The following is a 13,352-nucleotide window of genomic DNA, read 5'->3' on the forward strand; positions in this document are numbered from 1 at the left end:
AAAAGGAAAATAGTGCCCTGACAAAAGTGTCTCAGGAAGCATCCCCGTGGGTTAATGAGGACAATACAGTGAGAAACTGTTCCTTAATAAATTCAATCATCCAGAAAATGTTAATTGATAATTTAATGTGCCAGATCTGACTTGAAATACTTATCAAATGCCTAAAATATGGCTTATCATGAGAAGGAGTCAAAATTATCCTTAGGAAATTTACAGTCTAGCTGGTCACAGTGTCACATGTCTTTAATCCCAGCAACTGGGGAGGCTGAGTGAGGCAGATGGCAAGTTCAAAGCCAACCCCAACAACTTACTGAGACTCTGTCTCAAAATAAATAAATAAAAGTGGCTGAGGATATACTTCACTGCTAAAGCACCCTGGGCTCAATTCCTAGTAGAAGAAAAAGAAGGTGGGGGAGAAGAAATCTACAATCTAGTTTGAAATACAGGTATATATGTATGCAATTTTCCACTTATTGCTAGATTTCCAACCACTTCTTAATTAAAAGGGGAATGAGAAGTGGAAGAAAGAATAAGGCAAGAATTATGGTTTCTCTTGGTAGAGGAGAAGTGATCCAAGAAGCAACATGATGTACAGATTTTAAAAGTATCATGTACATGCAATCATATTGTCAAGTCCACATAGAATATATTTCTGGTTGTATTCTGTCATGATGCTCTTTCTTTCCATTAAGTTAATCTACATCCTTTCTCCCTTGGAAAACATTCCTTTCCATCCCCAAGTATAACCTCAATAAATTTCATCATTTTAGCAAATATGAGTTATGTATGCTGCTTTAAAATAAATTAATTGAGTTATGTACCAAGACATCTTCTAATGTCAATAATAACTAACATTCATTGAGCACTTTTTATGTATTAGGCTCTTGGCTAGGGCTTTATATGCATTATCCAATTTAACCCTCACAAGTGCGTTGTGAGTTTGTTTTTTCATATTTTATAATTTCTATGATGACTTAACTGAGATTTCAAAAGATTAATTAACTTGGCACATTCCACACATCTAGTAAATGACAGAATCAATATTTACTTGAAGATAGGTCCATTTGACTCAATGCGTCTACCTACTCAGATCTCTCCTGCATAATTAGATGTTTAGTTATCCCCCACCACCCCCTCACCCCATCCCCTGGTAACTTCTACTTTCAGTCTCTATGAATTAATCCATTCTAGATACCCTTTATAAATGAAATCATGCAGTATTTGTCCTTTTGAGTCTGTTTTCACTCACTTAGCATGATGTTCTCCAGGTTCATCTGTGCTGTAGCATGTATCAGAACTTTATTCCCAGCCAGATGTAAAGGAGCACTCCTTGTAATCCCAATAACTCAGGAGGCTGAGGGGTGGAGGATCACAAGTTGAAACCCAGCCTCAGCAACTCAGTGAGGTCCTAAGCAACTTAGCAAAACCCTGCTTCAAAATAAGAAATAAAAAGGGCTGAGGATGTAGCTCAGTGGTTACATGCCCCTGGGTTCAATACCTGGTACCTAAATAAATAAATAATTTTATTCTTTTTAACATGTCTCATGTTTATGGATTCAGATGATTAATATTATTAAAATGTCCATACTATCCAAAGCAATCTATAGATTCAATGCATTCCTCTTTCAAATACCAATGACATTCTTCACAGAATTAGAAAAAAAACAATCCCCAAATTTACATGGAAACATAAAAAACCCTGAATATCCAAAGCAATCTTGAGCAAAATCAGCAAAGCTGAAAGCATCACAATATCTGATTTTAAGACATACTACAGATCTATAGTAACTAAAACAGCATGGTATTGGTGTAAAAACAGATACATAGGCCAGGGTTACATAATAGACTACTCAGAAATAAATCCATGCATCTTCAGCCAGCTGATTGAGAGGTTGTTAATAAAGTTTGAGGAGTTTTATTTTAATTGTTTTAATACTTTTTTTAATGTTCAGAATGTTTAGGGGAATATAACTTTTTTTAACTGAGAATTGAAACTTATCACTGAGGTACAGCCCCAGTTTTTAAAGGTTAGTATAATACAAATTTTAATTTTATTCTAGGGCATTATAGTTATATATAGTTGTAGGGTTCATTTTGATAAAATCATATATACATGGAATTTTTATTAACTCCATTTCAGTTCCCATTCCTTCCACTTTCTCTCCAATTCTCCCTCCCCTATTCTCTGTACTTCCTCTACATTACTGATCTTCATTTTGTTCATTTGTTTATTTTTTTAACATTTATTTTTTAAAGTAGTTGGACACAATACCTTTATTTTATTTATTTATTTTTATGTGGTGCTGAGGATCAAACTCAGGACCTCGGCCAGACGCACACTCTACTGCTGAGCCACAACCCCAACCCCTGTTCATTTATTTTTTACTTATTTTTATTTCAGCCAACTGATTTTTGACAAAGTTTCCAAAAACATACATTGAAGAAAGGACAGCCTCTTCAACAAATGGTGCTGAGAAAACTGGATATGCACATGTAGAAGATTAAAACTTTACCTCCATCTCACACCCTATACAATAATTGACTCAAGGGCTGGGGTTGTGGCTCAGTGGTAGAACGCTTGCCTAGCATGTGTGAGGCATTGGGTTCTATTCTCAGCCCTGCATATAAATAAATGGGAAAAAAAGGTCCATTGACAACTTAAACAACAACAACAAATTGACTCGAAATGAATCAAAGACCTTAATGTAAGATCTGAATACACTGAAATTACTAGAAGAAAACATAAGGGAAACACTTCAAGACATTAGAACAAGCAATGATTTTCTGATAGGATTCCAGTAGCTCAGGAAGCAAAAGTAATAATTGACAAATGGAATGACATCAAATTAAAAGCTTCTGCATAGCAAATGATTCAACAACGTCAAGAGACAATCTATGAATGGAAGAAAATCTTTGTCAGCTAGTTATAAAAGAGTGGCAAATTTTGTCATGAGATGATAGTGTGTTTTTCTCATTAATTTTATAAAGTGGTATATTACATTGATTTTCATATATTGAAACATTCTTGCATTCCTGGAATAAATTCCTCTAAGCCATGGTGTATTACCCTTTGAATAATTTGCTGAATTCTGTTTTTGAGTATTTTATTAGGGATATTTGCATATTTGCAAGAATATTGGTCTGTACTTTTCTTATAGTGTCTTTGATTTTAGGGTAAGCTGACCTCATAGTGTTTTTTGGAAGAGTTTGAGAAGGACTGGTGTTGAGTTTTTTTAAAAATGCTTGGTAGCATCTCCTTACTAATTGTAAGCCTGTTGTAGAATCTTAAGCAAATTTACTTTAACAATAAGATGCTTGACTTAAAGAAAAGCTAAGTCTTTTTAATTAGGGTAATTTGCCCCTACTTAATGACATATTGCCCTACATACAACAGCTATATACAAAATGTTATAAAATTGTTCTAAGTTTTACAATGACAAATGAAAAAAAAAACTTAAAATTCTCCAAACAAGGTATACAAGGATTTTTGCATGCTTTTATTTTTGTTGTTGTTAAAACAGAGCAAAACAAGTTACTGGAATATAAGAAGCTGAATGAGCCTGCCACTAATGGAGAAATGATAATTTCACAGAACCACTGTTTTTCCCCCATTCCATTTTCATTTGATGTCAATAAAAACATACTATCAGCCAGTTAGTTTAAAAAAAATACAATGTGCTTGTGCAAAAACACCAGTTATTTTATGTACATTAAAGGAAGGGGGAAGGAAAAAATGAAAGAATAGAAAACACTATTTTATAGTAATCAGGATGTGGCAGAACCAAATTGCAGTTTCCTAATTGAGAATGTGTTTTTGGTCTGTAGTGGGTTCCCATTTTAGTAGACAACTCCTGTCTGCAGCTGGAATATATTGATTGTATTTTTTTTGTACCAGTGATTGAACCCTGAGGTGATTAACCACAGAGCCACATCCCAGCCCTTTTTAATATTTTAATAGAAACAGGGTCTTGCTGAGTTGCTTAGGGCTTCACAAAGTTGCTGAGGCTGGCTTTGAACTTGTGATCCTCCTACCTCAGCCTCCTGAGTCACTGACATTATAGGTGAGTGCTACTGCGCCTGGCTATTGATTGTATCTTAATCTTCCATATCCAACTCTGCAGGTGTGTCTGTTTCATTGATTGGATACTTAACAGATCACAATCTGATGTACCTCATTAACAAATCCTGTTGTTCACATTAAACTTTCCTTAGTTTACTAAGTGATGTATCTTAATCTTTTTGTTTTCTTTTTGCTGTTCTGGGGATTGAATCCAAGGGAACTTTACTGCTGAGATACATCCTCAGCCCTTTCATATTTTATTTTGAAACAGCATCTCATAAAGTTGCTGAGGGTCTCACTAAGTTACTGAGACTGGAATTGAATTTTTTTTAGTTGTAGGTAGACACAATATCTTTTTTTATTTATCTTTATGTGGTGCTGAGGATCAAACCCAGGACCTTACACATGCTAGGCAGGTGCTCTACCACTGATCCACAACCTCAGCCCTAGAATTGAAAGTTTGATCCTCCTGCTTCAGTCTGCTGTGTAGCTTGGATTACAGGTGTGTGTCACTATGTCTGGTTTACAACTCTTAGTTTTAAACTGCACCACAGAACCATCCTGCCTTAGATTTCAAAACAATGTAGTCACTAATCTCACTCTTGACTTCTTCCATGTTTTTTTTTTCCCAGCCATGGCAAAGCCAGAATGTCCTTAGCTACTGCTTCACAAAAGACCTACCAGGTCTGCGTTGAATGAGTACTGTAGTAGCATCAGGAGTGGCAGTAGAATTGGGCAACATCAGTAGAAAGGGGATAGCTGTTGAGATTTTCTATTTCTTTATGATTCACTTTTGATAGATTGTGTATTTCCAGGAACTTGTCCATTTCATGTAGGTTATGTCCAATTTGCTGACATACAATCATGAGTAATATTCTCTTATAATTCTTTTTATTTCTATAAAATCAGCAGTAATGTGCCCACTCTTTTTTCTGGTAATTTACCTTACCTGTCTTTTCTCTTAATTAATTTGGTTAAAGGTGTCTCAATTTTGTTGCTGTTTTCAAAGAACTTACTTTTGGCTTCATTGATTTTCTGTATTGTTTTGCTATTTATTTATTCCCACTCAACTTTTTCCTTTTTATTCTAGCTTTTGGTTTAGTTTGTTCTTCCTTTTCTGTCTTAATGTTTAAGGTTAGGTTCCATATTTGAGATGTTTTTTCCTTTTTTATGTAAGCACTTACATTTATTAATTTCCTTCTTAACACTGTTTTCACTGGATCCCTTATATTTTGCTATGTTGTGTTTTAATCTTAATTTGTCTTATTTTCTTTTTTCTCTTGTTATTTATTCTTTGACCCAATGATGTTTGAGTATGTTATTTAATTTGTGAACTCTCCAGTTTTGCTTCTGCTCTTGACCACAATTTGACTGTGGTCAGAAAAGATTAGAAAAAAAAATTCGGCCCTTTTAAACTTATTAAGAATTGTTTTTTGGTGTAATGTATGCTTTATCCTGGAGGACAGTCCATTTTCAATTGATAAAAAATGTGTACTCTGTGATCATTGGGTGGAGTGTTCTGTATATATCTGTTAGGTTTGATGGATCTATAGTGTGCTTTATGTCCTTTATCTCCTTATTGGTATTGTTTGTTTTCCATTGCTGGTCTTCATCCCAGGGCCTTGCACATGCTGGGAAAGTTCTCTATCACTGGGCTATACCCATGGCCCCATTACTGATATTCTTTCTCATTGTTCTACCCATTATCAAAAGTTGGGTGCTATGGACTAAAAAGTATCTCCTCCAAATTCACATGTCAAACACCAAAACCACACTCTGATTGTGTTACGTAGGACTTTAAGGAGGCAAGTAGTTAAGGTTAAATGAGGTCACAAGCGCGAAGACCTAATATGATACAGGATTTGGTAGCCTTATAAAAAGAGAAAAAAAGAGAAATATCTCCATGTGCAAGCACTGAGGAGGACACAGAGAGAAAATGGCCATCTGCAACCCAAGGGGAGAGCCTTCACCCAACAACTGACCCTGCTAGCACTTTGATCTTATGCTGTGTTTCCATTTTCATTTGTCTTATTTTCTGATTTCTCTTATTATTTATTCTTTGAACCAATAATTATTTGAATATGTTGTTTAATTTACAAATATTTGTGAATTCAAATATTCTAGAACTATGAGGAAATAAGCTTCTGTTATTTAAGCTATTGAAGCAAATAGGATTTTGTTATTGCAGCCTAAGCTTACTAGGACATAGAGTATCAAAGTCGCCTGCTATTAGTCAAGATCTATTTTCCCATTCAAAATGTCAATTTTTGCTTTATATATTTGGGAGCTCTGATGTTTGATGCATTGTTTTAGTTAGCTTTTGTCTCTGTAACCAAAAGATCTGACAGAAACAATATTAGGGGAGGAAAAGTTTATTTGGTGCTCAGAATTTCAAAGGTCTCAGGCCATATGAGGTCAACTCAATTGCTCTGGGCCCCAGGAAAGGCAGAACAAGACTTCCAAACTCATTCTAAGAGACCAGTATAATCCTGATTCCAAAACCAGACAAAGACACATGAAAGAAAGAAAACTTCAGACCAATATCTATAATGAACATACATGCAAAAATCCTCAATAAAATTCTGGAAAATCAATTACAAAAACATATCAAAAAGGTAGTGCACCATAATCAAGTGGGGTTCGTTCCAGGGATGCAAGGTTGGTTCAACTTACAGAAATCAATAAATGTAATTCATCACATCAATAACTGAAAGAAAAGAATCACATGATTGTCTCAATCGATGCAGAAAAAGCATTCAAAAAAATACAGCACCCCTTCATGTTCAAAATACAAGAGAAACTAGGATAACAGGAACATATCTCAACATTGTAAAAGCTATCTATGCTAAACCCCAGACCAACAACATTCTAAATATAGAAAAATTGGAAGCATTTCCTCTAAAAACTGGAACAAGACAGGGATGTCATCTTTCACCACTTTTATTAATAAAAAAATTCCAATGACATTCCTCATTGAAATAGAAAAAGCAGTTATGAAATTCATCTGGAAAAATAAGAGACCCAGAATAGCTAAAGTAATCCTTACCAAGAAAAGTGAAGCAGGTGATATCACTATACCAGACTTTAAACAATAGTACAGAGCAATAGAAACAAAAACAGCATGGTATTGGAACCAAAATAGACTTGTAGGTCAATGGTACATAATAGAGGACACAGAGACAAACCTACATAATTTGTCAAAAAACATAAGAAAATATAATCCCTTCAACAAATGGTGCTGGGAAAACTGGAAATCCATATGCAACAAAATGAAATTAAACTCCTATCTCTCACCATGCATAAAACTCAACTCAAAGTGGATGAAGGACCTAGGAATTAAACCAGAGACTTTGCAACTAATAGAAGAAAACATAGGCCCAAATCTCCATCATGTTGGATTAGGCCCTGGCTTCCTTAATAAGACTCTTACAGTGCAAGAGTTAAAATCAAGAATCAATAAATGCAATGGAATCAAACTTAAAAGCATCTTCTCAGCAAAAGAAACAATCAGTGAGGTGAATAGACGCCTACAGAATGGGAGTAAATTTTTACCACTTGCATGTCAGATAGAGTGCTAATCTCTAGGATATATAAAGAACTCAAAAATCTTAACACCAAAGAAACAAATAACTCCATCAATTAATAGGCCTAGAAACTAAACAGACACTTCTCAGAAGATGATATACACTCAATCAACAAATATATGAAAAATGTTTGACATCTCTAGCAATTAGAGAAATGCAAATCAAAATTACTCTAAGATTTCATCTTACTCCAGTCAGAATGGCAGCTATTATGAATGTGGGGGAAAAGGGACACTCATACATTGCTGGTGGGACTGCAAACTGGGTGCAGCCAATATGGAAAGCAGTATGGAGATTCCTTGGAAATATGGGAATGGAACCATCATTTGATCCAACTACCCCACTCCTCAGTCTATACCCAAAGGACTTAAAAACAGCATACTACAGGGACACAGCCACATCAATGTTTATAGCAGCACAATTCACAATAGCTAAATTATGAAACCAACCTAGATGCCCTTCAGTAGATGAATGAATAAAGAAAATGTGGAATATATACACAATGGAATATTACTCAGCATTAAAAGAGAATAAATCAGGGGCTGGGGTTGTGGCTCAGTGGTAGCATGCTTGCCTAGCATGCATGAGGCACTGGGTCCGATTCTCAGCACCACATACAAATAAATAAATAAAGGTCCATCAAAAACAAAAAATAAATTTTAAAAGAGAATAAATCATGGCATTTGCAGGTAAATAGATGGAGTTGGAGAATATAATGCTATGTGAAGTAAGCCAATTCCCAAAAACCAAATGCTGAATGTTTTCTCTGATATAAAGATACTGAATCATAATGGGGACAGGGGGTGGGAAGCATGGGAGGAATGGAGGAACTTTAGATAGGGCAAAGGGCGGTGGGGGAGAGGGAAGAGAGGGGCCATGGGAGTAGAAAAGATGGTGGAATGAGATGGACATCATTTCCCTAAGTACAGGTATGAAGACACAAATGGTGTGAATATACTTTGTGTACAACCAGAGATATGAAAAAATGTGCTCTTTATGTGTAATATGAATTGAAATGTATTATGTTGTCATATATAACAAAGCAAATAAATTTTTTAAAAAGCTGCCCATTTTGAGGCCTATGTTTCTCATTGCCCCAGCAAGGTGGTAACTCCCCTGGCTGCATTGAATGTATTAGTCAGGTAAAAAAATGGGACTCTTCATGTGGGTCTTCAGTTAATATCAGTATCATTTTTATTGTCTTTCTTTATTCTTAATTTAAACTCTTATATCCCCCAATTATTTCTGATAGTATTTCACTTGTACTGAGGATATTCTTTAATTTACCTCATTTCTTTGTTAAGGATAACTTTTAAATTTTAAAGTGTTTAGAATATACTGTATATTTCAGTGAACAATTTTCTCATGTAATAAAGTCCAATCAACTAACGTTCTTGAATTGCTACTTCTGTAATAATTTTTGTTTAGTTTAATTATCTCTCTTATGTGCCCTTTGCTACTTTTTACTTTGTTCCCAGGAGTTGCCCAATAGAATTAAACTGACAGCCATTTTCATTCACATTGAAACACTAGAAAAGTTTCATGCAATACAGGACATTGTAGTGAACTTGGTCATTTCTACCATCTTGTCAAGTGTTGTCTACCCTAAGTCTAGAGATGGAATTCTAGGTTTCTTTACCTTTTATATGTTTTCCTGCTGTTAAATTGTATCTTCTTAATTTTTGAATGAGCAATTGAATATTCATAGAAAGGTGCTTAATGCATGTTAATTGTTCCACATGCTGTGGTACTGGTGATCTGTGCCCAATAGAGGCACAGATTTCTACCTTGACATGAAATGGCTGATGATCTTAAAAGATCCAGGTACTGATGAAGAAACTAGAACATAGTTTGTATTTTAACATCAGCGTTGAGAAAGCTCCATATTAGGACCAAGAACTACCTTCCATAAACGGAAGAAAGCTCAGATTGAAGAAACAGATGGACCACTCCAGGTTGTTAGATAGTCAAAGATATTTTCAGAGGAAATTTACAAATGAGGCAGTCTTGGGCAATAGCAAGAAGAGTATGTTTCTGTACTTACAATGCATGCTTTCTGCCATGAGAAGAAATAAAAAGTCACTGATGACATATTAAGCCATCTGGTTGCTTTCCTAATCTATTTAATCTTACTGCTTGAAGGGATCATTTGAGTGCTCTATAATCTGGTGTTCCTAAGGGGATGGGGGTACGATGTTCTGAGAAGCAGCAGAAATCTTGAACTGAGGAGTATGCTTTCCTCGTTGCTGCATTTTATAATTGTTTTCCCAATCACATGACCAAATCATAGTTTCACAACAATCACTTTTTAATTTTTATTTTAAAATCAGTTAATTGAAGTTAGAGTATGACAAGGTACAGTTTATTACAGGAATACAAGAGTGATTACACATAAAATTTATCATCATAATGCATTCTATAAAAAAAATTAAAGGAAAATACCCTATAATAAGCACATAAGTAAATGATTAAAAGTAATTTGATAATATCCAACAGGAATTCCTAATAAAAAAATTAAGTAAAATAGGAATTGGAAAAAACTACTTAAATACATCTTTACTAAAATGCAATCACAAATAGTAGCAAAAAAAAATAAAAATATAAAGCATAAGACTAAAGTCATTTTTATAACAAGCCAAGACTATAAAGACGTACATATTATTTTCATTATTATTTAACATTATTTTGGATTTTCAAGACCTGTGCTATTCAATACAATAGCTACTAGCCATTTAAATTAATTACTATATTTAAATTAATTAAAAATAAACTTTAAATTTAGTTCTTCAATCTCACTAGCCACATTTAAAGTACTCAATAGGTACATACATTTAATGGCTACTATATTAGACAGCATAGCTGTAGAACATTTTCATCATTACACAAAAGTCTATTAGACAATGCTATTCTTTTTTGCTTTTTCTTTTTTTCTGTGGTGGTACTGGGGATTGAATCTACCATTGAGCTACATCTATATCCTTTTTTTTTTGAGACAGGGTCTCACTAAGTTGCCCAGGCTGGCTTTGAACTTGTGATCCTCTTGCCTTAACTTTCTGCAATTGCTGGGATTACAGACATGTACCACCATGCCCTGTGACAATGCTGTCCTTAAGAATGAAATAAGGGCCAGGCATAGTGGCATATGCATGTAATCCCAGCAGCTTGGGAGACTGAGGCAGGAGGATCATGAGTTCAAACTCAGCCTCAGCAATGGTGAGGTGTTAATCAACTCAGTGAGACCCTGTCTCTAAATGAAATATAAAGCAGGGCTGGGGATGTGGGTCATGATCAAGTGCCCCTGAGTTCAATCCCTGGTACAAAAATAAATAAATAAACAAATAAAATAAGGTAAGAAAAAATATATATATATATTGGGTATATATTGTGGGATATATGAGATAAAATGATCTATCTCTTTTTAATAAATGCAGGTGCTAGTCAACTTTTATTTAATGTAACCTAACAAGAACAACCAAGAGGAGGTAAGATTTATTTTGAGCTCAAAGATTCAGAGGTCTTGGGGATGAGTTGTAGTTCAGTGCTAGGGTGGTTTGCCTAGCACATGTGAGGCACTGGGTTCAATCTTCAGCACCACATAAAAGTAAACAAAATAAAGGTATTGTGTCCATTTACAACTACAAATATTTTTTAAAAAAACATTCAGAGGTCTCTGTCTATAGTCAGTGACTCAATTGCTCTGTGCCAGAGGTGAGGCAGAACATCATGGTAGAACTATGTGGCAGAGAAAATCTGGACACACAAAATGAGAGAAAGAGAATATATGTGAGGAGCCAGGGATAAGATATAGTCCCCAAAGACATGCCCCCAGTGACCCACTTCCTCCATACCTCATCTGCCCACAGTTATCACATTTAGTACAATCAGCTATGAGTGGATGAATCCATTTGCTAGATTATAAGGTCAGAGCCCTAATGATTGCCTAAAGGCCCCACACCTCTGAACTTTGATATGTTTGGGATCATGCTTTCAAAACATGAGCTTTTAGGGGGAGATTTTTATGTTGAAACTGTAACCATACACATAGAAAACCAGAAGGAGTTTAGTAAAAACTATAACAAAACAATTTGGATTTAAGATAAATACACAACAATAAACAATGTTCAATATTATAGCTATACATGTCTAGAAAAGTATAAATGAGAAAAATATTATATTTACAATAGCATCAAAAATAACTTATAAAATGCTTTGTGGTAAGTTTAACCAGAAAGGCACAGGGCCAGTATTAAAAGCTATAAAGTTTCATTATAAATAAAAACAATCTCTGAGCTCCTGTGCATTGTTCTTGAATGAGGGAGAAGGATCATAAGTTTGAAGTCAGCTGAGCCACTTAATGAGACAATGTCTCAAAATAAAAAATAAAAAGGGCTAGGAATGTATCTCTTGGTAGAGAACTTACATATTATGTACAAGGCCCTCAGTTGCAGTTCCAATACATCAAAATTAAAAAAGTAAAAAGGTAACAATGGAAAGTCTACTAGACTGTGGGTACAGTGCAGAGACAGAGGAAATCTTTCTAGCAAAGACTACCTATCCAGAGTTACATGAAAGAAGATAGACCTATTCAACTATAAAAACATTAAAAGTATAATTTTAGAAAGATAAAATAATAAATTAATACTGATATTTCCATCCAGGCACCATGACGTGTGCCTCTAATCTCAGTGACTTGGGAAGCTGAGGCAGGAAGATTGAAAATTTGAGGCCAACCTCAGCAACTTAGAGAGGCCCTAAACAATCTAGTGAGACCCTGTCACAAAATAAAAAAGGGCTGGGGATGGGGCTCAGTACTAAAGTACCTCTGGGTTTAATCCCCAGTACTGAGAGAGAAAGAGGGTGTGTGTGTGTGTGTGTGTGTGTGTGTGTGTGTGTGTGTGTGTAGAGAACGAGAATGAATGAATATCATATTGATATTTCCAGTTCAAAATTAAAATGATTGAATCTTTATCCAACTTCTTTGATATTATATTTGCATCTCTTTTATGCTGAAAAGCTTGGTTACTAGGGACATTAACATAATTATTTATTCTGTCTTACGCATCTAATAGTTTTTAGTAACAATCCCAGTATTATTATTAATAAGCATAATTCTCAAGTATAAATTAAGATTTCTTTGTGATTCTTTTTATATTTGGGGCTTGTCTCACCAGTTTATACAAATTACTGTACTTTAAAGTAATATGGATCCAGGTGCAGTGTCACACACCTGTAATCTGAGTGGCTCAGGTATTGAGGCAGGAGGATCCTGAGTTCAAAGCCAGCCTCAGCAAGTTAGTGAGACTCTGTCTCTAAATTTAAAAAAATGTATAAAAGGGCTTGGGGTGTGGCTTAGTGGTTAAGTGCCCCTGGGTTCATTCCCTGGTAATATATATGTATTTTTATTATAATGGTGTAAAATGGACTTATATACTGTTCTATGCCTTGTTTTCCTCGCTTCACAGTAGATCCTGGAGATTACACCCTAGTGGTATATAGAAATATTTATTACTTTTATAGCTGCATAGTATTCCATTTTCCAACATTTAATATTTTATCCAGCAAATATCCTAGGATGGACATTCAGGTGTTTTAAGACTGGCAAAATATATTTCTGGTGAGCATGAGGGAAAGGGTATTATTATACACTAATAGTAGAAATATTTAATATTTCAATTATCACATGTAATCTGGTCCTATCAATTGAAAAA

Source organism: Ictidomys tridecemlineatus, chromosome X (genome assembly GCF_052094955.1).
Source record: "Ictidomys tridecemlineatus isolate mIctTri1 chromosome X, mIctTri1.hap1, whole genome shotgun sequence".
Taxonomy (NCBI): Eukaryota; Metazoa; Chordata; class Mammalia; order Rodentia; family Sciuridae; genus Ictidomys; species Ictidomys tridecemlineatus.